The sequence below is a fragment of the Chrysochloris asiatica genome, unplaced genomic scaffold (genome assembly GCF_000296735.1).
Source record: "Chrysochloris asiatica unplaced genomic scaffold, ChrAsi1.0 scaffold00012, whole genome shotgun sequence".
Classification (NCBI taxonomy): Eukaryota; Metazoa; Chordata; class Mammalia; order Afrosoricida; family Chrysochloridae; genus Chrysochloris; species Chrysochloris asiatica.
The window spans coordinates 3,525,398-3,534,904 of record NW_006408530.1 but is presented as its reverse complement, the minus strand read 5'-3'; positions in this window follow the sequence as shown (position 1 = coordinate 3,534,904).

Here is a 9,507-nt window from a genome sequence, read left to right as displayed (position 1 = left end):
TTTTCTGGTTTTTGGTTGTTAGTGTTTGATGCACTGATTTGTTCTTGAGATGGTCTCTAAATTCATATGGGATATATTCAAGGTTCTCATGGACTTGTTTTAACATTCTTCAATATCAGTCTTAACTTGCATATGAGCAATTGATGATCTGTTGTTCAGTTGGCTCCCGGCCTTGTTTTGGCTAATGATATTGAGCTTCTCCATTGTCTCTTCCCACTGATATAGTCAATTTGATTCCTGTATATTCCATCAGGGCACATGTACATGTATTGTTACCTTCTATCTTATTTTAAAAAGGTGTTTGTAATGAAGACGTGATTGTTCTTGCAAAATTCTTCATGCAATCTCCAGCATCCTTTCTATCACCAGGGTCTTATTTTCCATCTATGATCTTTAATCTTAGTTTCCAATTTTCACATTCCAAAAGAATGATTTATTCTTTGCAAATACATTTTTAACAACATAAACAGCAACTATATATATGGACCTCACAAGGTGGAATATAGTGGTGGTGGTGGTGGTAGTGATGTGTTTGGAGTTGATTCTGACTCATAGCCATCCTGTAGAGTATTTAAGATAAATCTTTACAGGAGAAGAAAACCTCATTTTTCTCCCCATGAAGTGATTGGTGGAGTCAAACTGCTGATTTTTCTGTTAACATCCCAGGTTGTAATCTACTAGGATACTAGGGACTCCTTGGATGATATATACAGGACTCAAATCAGCTACATCTGCGGGAAGAGAAGATGGAGAAGCCCAGTATCAAGCAAAACAAGGCCAATGTGGAAGATACCACAGTACTAAGAAAATGGAGAAAAGAATGAACTTGTCAAAGAATTCATGATGCATGGACCCAAATTAACGGTCATGCAAACAGCAGTCAATAAATCAAATGACATATTTTAAGCAAATCTGCTGCAAATAAACCTTAACCAACCAACCAAACAAACAAACAAAAAAACCTTTAAAATGTTAAAGAATAAAGTTGTCACTTTGAAGACTAAGTTGTGTCTGACCCAATCATGTGCAAGTTGGACAGTGCATAAGGAAGACTGCATTATATTGTTGGATAAGATGATTAAAAGTGTCAAGGATTTCCAGAAGAACAATAAACTTTGTTTTGGAAGTATAGCCAGTATGTTCCTTAGTATCAAAGATGGCTAGACTTCATCTATCGTTCAGTCGTAAAAATAATGAGCATGGTACATGACCCCACAGTGTTTCGTTTGCTTGTACATAGAGTCACTATGAATTAAGACCAACTCTATGGCAACAACAACATATTTTACCCATCATGGGCCTACAAAAATTTGTTTTTGTTCATTCTAATCAAATCTGTACAATTTTATCTCATCTAGCCTTCTGTATCCCAAACTTCCATCTTTTATCAACATTCCAGTTTTTTTTTTTTCCCATTGTTGTTGTTGTTAAGTGATGTCAAGTGGGTTCCAACTCACAGAGACCCTGTATAGGGTTTCCAATGAACAGTTGGTGAGCATGAACTGCAAAACTTGCAGTTTAAACTGACCTTTCAATGCAGCACATTTATCCATAGCACCATACTCATTGTTACTTTAAGTGTGGTTTCTAGCTCAGTCCCAGGGATTCTAGTTTGTGCCTACTCTTCCCATTTCATATACATTTTTCCTTCATTACTTCAAGCACACTCACTACCTGACCCAGATACAATAGTTGAATGAACATAGACTGTTTTGCCAGGTTTCACAATTGAAGAAAATCTAATTCTTTAATAAAATCTTTTATACTATTCAAAATACTCTTTAACACTTTAAAGTGCACAAGTTGTTCTGCTGCTCTGTTCAAATCCAAGGTAATTCAAGAAGAGTTTGCATGGTATACTCATGTTGTTATTTTTAAGAAATAGTGGAAAGATAATCTAAAAAGTAAAAGTGGGAATGTAAGAAAGAGAGGTCAAATTTGGAATCCCCCTTAATATGTTGTTCATAGTTTTGACTTTGGAATCATGCAAATAATATAAATAAATTCACCAAAATTAATTTAAAAAAATCAAAAACATTCCCTTGAGCTTGAGAACAACCTCCCAAAAATAATCTGAAAGTATTTAAAAGTTGGTTAAATAGTCAGGTATAGAAGAGGTATTTTAAATGACTTTAAACACAGATCTTTGACTCAAGAAATAGAAGTATATATTGTAATGTCTAGAAAGGACTACACATAAATCTTTCTGTGGCAGTTGGAACCTACCCAGTGTCTTTGCAGGATAATGACTGGAAAAATCTGCTTCCATAAAGATTGCAGACAAAATCACAAAACAATACAAAATCAAACAACAAAAACCCTATAGGGCATTTCTGCTCTGTTGCATGGGGTCCACTATGAATAAAAATCAACTGGTGGCATGCAACAACAATAATATTAATTTAAAAGACAAGGTTAATTTTTGTATATTGGCATTATTATATGTTTGTTGTTTTTAGTTTTTGTCCCAGAGAGTCATACACATGGACTCTTCTGTAGTTGTTGTTCTGTGGGGTTTTCTTGACTGCAATTTTAACAAAAGTAGATCACATACAAAAAAAGCATAACTGTTGATTTCATTCCAACTCATAGCAACACTACAGGACAAAATAGAACTATCCCACACGATTTTCTTGGCTATAATCTTTATAGAACCATAGTGCCATATCTTTTTCCCATGGAGAATATGGTGAGCTTAAACTTCTAACCTTTCAGTTACAAGCCAACAGCTTTACTACCAAGTCATTAGTGTTCCTTTTATTGTAACATGTTGTTTCTAAGTCTGTCATGTCAGTTCCAATGCATCGTTGTTGTCGTTCAGTGCTATTGAGTCAGTTCCCACTCCTAGTGACTCTGTATAGGGTTTCTGAGAAGTGTCTAGTGAGCTTGAACTGCTGACCTTGTGGTTCAAATCAACGTTGCAGTCCAGTGCATTAACCTACAGTGCCACTCTAAGACTCCACATAGGGTTTCCAAGGACCAACTGGTGGGTTTGTACTGGTGACCATGTAGTTAGTAGTCTAATGTTTATTCTGTTGTTGTTGTTGTTAAGCACCATGGAATCGGTTCCGACTCATAGTGACCCTGTACAGTGTTTCCGAGGCTGAAAATCTTTTACTGCCTCATCTTTCTCTTGCGGAACTGCTGGTGGTTTCGAACTGCTGACCTTGAGGTTGGCAGCCCTACTTGTGAAAATTAGTGATGTCAATGCCATTTAAGATAGAAAATATTTAGAAATAAAAAAATAAATAAATAAAGTAATCTTACACATTAAGTAAAACCCTTTAATTTTAATTCCAAATACGAATAAAAAACTTTGATTCATTGTTTTTCTTAAAATTTCATATTTTTAATACTTTGATCTAATTTAAAAAGTGGCCAGTGCTTACCTTCTGGATCATGACAGAATAATGTCCAATATAATGTTAGAAGATGAGCCCTCTACACTAGAAGGCACTGAACATACACAGTGATTGAAATAATAATTTCAAGGATACCAATAATGCTGAAGATATTGGAGGACCAGTAAATGGACTTCACCATATTTATTCAACCTGTGTGCTGAACAAATAATCTTAGAAGATGGAAATATGAAGAAGAATGTGGTAACAGGATTGAAGGAAGATTCATGAAAAACTTGCGATATGCAGGTGACACAATCTTCCTTTCTGGAAGTGAAAAGGACTTGAAATACTTACTGATGAAGATCCAAGACTACAGCCCTCAATATGGATTACACCTCAGTTTAAAGAAAACAAAAATCTTAACAACCTAATGACCAATAAATAACACCATGATAAAGGAGAAATACTAAATTGTCAAAAGCTTCTTTATCTTGAATCTATAATTAATGCTCTTGGAGTCAGCTACCACAAAATCAAATTATGTATTGCAGTAGACAAAATTACTGCAAATGACCTCTTTAAAGTGTTAAAGAACACAAATTTCAATTTGAGTACTAAAGTGTGCCAGATGCAAGCCATGGTATATTCAATCACCTCAAATAGGTGTGAAAATTGGACAATGAATGAGGAAGACTGTAGTAGAATTAATGCACTCGAATTATGGTGTTGGTGAAAAATATTGGAAGTACCGTGGACTATCAGAAGAACAAGAAAACCTGTCTTGGAAGAAGTACAGCTGGAGTTCTCCTTAAAAGTGAGCATGGCAAGTCTTCATCCCTCATACTTCAGACATATTTTCTGTTGGAACTAGTTCCTGGGGAAAGAGAATCTACTTGGAAAACTGGAGAGCCAGGAAACATGAGGAAGAACGCTGATAAGATAGATCGACCCAGTGGCAGCAACAGTGGTCTCAAACCTAACAGCAATTGGCACTGGACTTGGCCATGTTTCACATTGTTGTGCATAGGGCCTCTGTGAGTCAGAACGGACTCAGTGGCACTTAACAACAATAACATAACATAATGAGTGAAAACATTAATCAATCTGGGAGAAATTCAAGATTGGATTTCCTAAGACAACAGCTCTGAGAGTTTAAGCCATGAACAAAAGAAAAAGCTGCTGGGAAAATAAACAGCAGTCTCATTAGAGCACTATCATCAGGGATATTTTCCAAGACAGCTGCATATTCACACCCAAAGGAACACGGCAACTCTCCTTCTGCAATTGTTTGAAAAACAACAACAAACAAACATTTCCCTGCTTCTGTCTCCTTAGGTTATATTAATGGGCAGCCAACAACAATACGCTGTGTCTGATTGATCAGGGCATTATTTATCTCCCCAAAGTTTACTTCAGGGAATATTTCTCAAAATGTTTCTAAAGGTCACTTGGAATCTTGTTGAAATTAAGAAATTACTGAGTGCTTGGATATTCTCCTTTTCAAGTCGATAGTTGAAAACAATATGAACCTTTGCATATATGTCACTATTAAGACAGTCTTTATTTTCTTCAGAAATGCATTCTCTCAAAGGAAACAAACATGCCTAAAATTTACAGAATTGAGTATAATCAAGACTGACATTCTGTGATATTATTATATTCTGCTAAAAACTCCTATCCTAAAGCCTTGTGGATATTTTCAAAGTGCCATCTCATTTTTACCACAGCTAATTTCAGTTCATTAAATAAAACCTAAGTATTGTGAAATGAGTATCTTTCTGTGACTTTTTGTGTTGGTTCTTTGGGAAATAGCTTGAGAGATTTTTTCCTCTAAATCCTGAGGCATTACCTTTACTATAGATTTTTTGTCATGGAGAAGTTATTACTTTTGCCCAGGTTGGTTGATATTTATTGAATAAACAGTAAACAACACTATTAGTCTATCAGTTTGCAGCGCTGTGGTGGCTTGTGTGTTGCTCTGATACTGAAAGCTATGCCTTCAATATTTTAAATACAAGCAGGAGCTCCAATGGTGGAAAAGTTTTAGCAGAGTTTCCAGAGTAAGATAGACTAGGAAAAAGAAGAGGTGGACCACTTCTGAAAGGGTAGCCACTGACAACCTTATGAAAAGGAGCAAAACGTTGTCTGATATAGTACCAGAAGATGAGTCCTTCAGGTTGGAAGGCTCTCAAAGTACAATTGGGGAAGAGCTGCTTTCTTAAAGTGAGTTGACCTTGATGATGTAGATGGAGCAAAGCTTTTGGGACCTTCATTTACTGATGGGGTTCAACTCAAAATGAGAAGACACAGCTGCAAACATCCATTAATAATCAGAATGTAGAAAGTAAGAAGTATAAATTTAGGAAATTTGGAAGCTGTTAAAACTCAAATGGAACACATAAAGATGGATATCCTAGGCTGGTATTAACTGGTATTTGCCATTTTTACTCAATCATATGGTTTACTACACATGGAGTGACAAATTGAAAAGAAATGGTGTCAAAAAGAACATTCCAAGGTCTATCATTATAATGCAGTCTGTAATATGATAACATCCCTAAGGATCTAAGAAAGACCAGTTAATACAAGTAATATTCAAATTTACCCAACAATCGCTAAAGACAGTGATTATGAAACTGAAGAATTTTACAATTCTTTATTCTGAAATTTAACAAACATACAATCGAGTTGCATTGATAATTGATGGTAATTGGGATGTTGGAAATAACGAAGAAGCATCAGTAATTGGAAAATATGGCCTTGATGACAGAAATAATGCTGAAGGTCTCATTGTCATACAGCATTTTACAAGACCAATGACTTATTTATTACAGCTCTCATTTTTCAACAACATAAATGGTGACTATAAACTTGGACATCATCAGGTGAAATATACAGTAATCAAATTGACTATATCTGTGGGAAGAGTTGGTAAACAAGTTCAATATCATCAGGGAAAACAAGAGTAGGGGCTGACATTGCTCATATGCAAGTTCAAAATGATACTTAAAAAAATTAAAACAAACCCATGAGTGCCAAAATACAAACTTGAGAATATCCCAGCTGAATTTTGAGGCCTGATTTGTTTCATTAGACACTAAGGAACAAATACCAGAAGAATTGTGTGAGGACATCAAGAATATCATACATGAATAAAGCAAAAGGAAATTATTAAGACAGGTGAACAAGAAGAGATACAAATGGATGACAGAAAAGACTCTGAAACTTGCTCTTAAAATTAGGAAAGCTAAAGAGACTGAAAGAAATGAGTAAGTAAAAGGTCTGAATAGGAATTTTCGAAGACAAACTAAGTTATTATAACGAGATGTGCAAAGACTTGATGTTAGAAAACCAAAAGGGGAAAACACACTCAGCGTTTCTCATGCTGCAAGAACTGAAGAGAAAATTCAAGCCTTGGGTTGAAATATTGAAAGATTCTGTGGGTAACATGGAGTCTTGGTGTGGCACTGTAGGTAAAGTACTAGACCACAAGGTTGGTTTGAGCCACAAGGTTGACAGTTCAAACTCTCCAGTGACTCAAAGTCACTCGTTGAAAACCCTATACTGGGTCACCATGAGTTGGAACTGACTCAATGGCATGTAACAACAACAACAACATGGGTAACATATTGAATGATGCAGGAAGCATCAAAAGAAGATGGAAGGAATACATAGAATCACAATACCATAAGATATGGTTGATGTTCAACTATCTCAAGAGGTACTATATTATCAAGGACTGATGGTGTTGAAGGAAGATGTCCAAGCTACTCTGAAACCACTGGTGAATAACAAGACTCCAGAAACTGGCAGAATATAAACTGAAATGTTTCAACAAACCAATTCAGCACTGGAAGCACTCATTAATCTATGCCAAGAAATTTGGAAGACCTGGTCAACCTATTGGATAATATCCATATTAATGGCCACTCCAAAGAAAGGTGGCCCAATGGAATGCGGAAATCATTGAACAATATCATTAATATTACATGCAAGTAAAATTCTGCTGAAGAAAATTCAAAAATGATTGCAGCAGTACATTGATAGAGAGCCCAAAGCAGAGAATTCCAGAAAAATGTTTACTTGTCCATTACTGATTATATAGAAGCATATGTGTGGATCATAACAAACTACTGATGACATTACTAAGAATGAGAATTTCAGATCATTTCATTGTGCTCATGAGAAACCTGTTCATAGACAAAGAAACAGTCATATGAACAGAAAACAGGGATATGCTGCATGCTTTAAAATCAGTTAAGGTGTGCCTCAGATTGTATCCTTTCACCATTCTGTGTGCTGAGCAAATGATCTAAGAAACTGGATTATAAGAAGAAAAAAATAACACCAAGATTAGAAGACGACTCATTAACTACCTGTGATATGCACATGATACAACTTTTTTTGCTAGAAGTGAAGAAGACTTGAAGTACTTATTGCTGAAGATCAATTCTTTAGAAGGGATTGCATCTAAATATAAAGAAAATCAAAATTCTAAAACTGGACCAATAGATAGCATCATGACAAATAAAGAAAGATTGAAGTTATCAAACATTTTAGTTTACTTGAATCCACAATCAATGTTCATAGAAAAGCAGTCAGGATATTAACCGACATATTGCATTAGGCAAATCTGCTACAAAAGATCTCTTTAATGTGCAAAAATGCAAAGATGGCAGTTTATGTACTAAGGTGCACATAACCCAAGACATGGCATTTTTATTTACCTTGTCTGCATGCTGGATAATGTATAGGGAAGATCATGGAACATTCAATGAAGTTGAATTATGGTGTTGGCAAAGAATTTTAAAAGTACAGTGAATTGCCAAAAGAACAAACAAATCTCTCTTGTAAGAGATACAGCTAGAATGCTTTTCAAAAGTGAAGTCAGTGATATGCTGTCTCTCATACATTTGCCATGTTGTCTGGAGAGATCAGTACCTGCAGAGGGACATTACGTTTGGTAAAGTGGACAGTGAAGGAAAGGTAGAAAAAATACCAAGGTGATGGATTTACACAGTGGCAGCTAACGTGGACTCAAAAGTAACAACAATTGTGAGTGTGGCACAGGACCTGGCAGTGTTTTGTTCTGTTTTACAAGAGTCTTTATGCCTTGAAACTGAGTCAAAGGCACCAAGCAACAAAAATAAACAGTAACAAGGATAGTTTGATACTTTAGTCTGCTCCTGGTCTGTAGCCTGCCTTGTGGTTGACTTTTCAGTGATTAATATATAGACAAAGCAAATGAGGTGGGTTGTAGGTTACTTAGCAAATAAGTGTCTGTGGACTACTAAGAGATCATTGGTCAGATTTGGCTTCCATCTCAGCCATACCTTTAAATTTACAAGGAGCTGTGTATAATTAGCCAACTAAACAGAATATTTCAGACAGAAAGAACTAATGGGAAGGAGCTGAAGGAAGAATGAAACAGAGAGGAAACCAGGAACCTCATAAAAGAGTTGTAATATCGATCAAAGGCTGTAACCCTGAAGACAGCATAGACTCAAAGGGGCACAGAAGCAGAGCTGGTCGTGACAGATGTCAGGTCTAACATGAGCCTGTCTTATCCTAAATAGTCTGAGAGGGCACCTGTACAGTTGAGAGGAACTGAAAGAGCTATTCTGCACTGAAGAACGGAGACTTTGTTTACACACTTCCTCATTTTGTTCCTGAACTGTAGCCTGTTGGTCCTGATCCCAAGTTATATCCTGATCCCTAATAAGCCACTTATATAAAAGTATGGATTTTCTATGCATTCTATGTGGCTTTGCAATGGATTCTCTAACCCAAGAGAGAAGTAGAGAATTCTGTGAGAGGGACCAGGGGCATCAGAATTGGAAAAAAGGTTGAAGAGTGGAGGTATGTCTGACGTTATCCTCAAAGGAATCAGCCTTGGGGTTGTTTTGATTTGAATTATCCTCTCTGAAATTAGATAGATTCTGACACTTCTACTACTACTCTAATTTTACAAGGAGTTACTAAAAATAAGAAAGAACATAATCCGCACAAAGATGCAACTATTAATTCACCTAGTCTTGGGCTCTTAACCACACATCTGATATTCTCCCTCAATAAACAGCCACCACTCATCTGTCAGTTTGTCATACTGTGGTGGCTTGTGACTTGCTGTGATTCTGAAAGCTATGCCACCAGTATTTTAAAT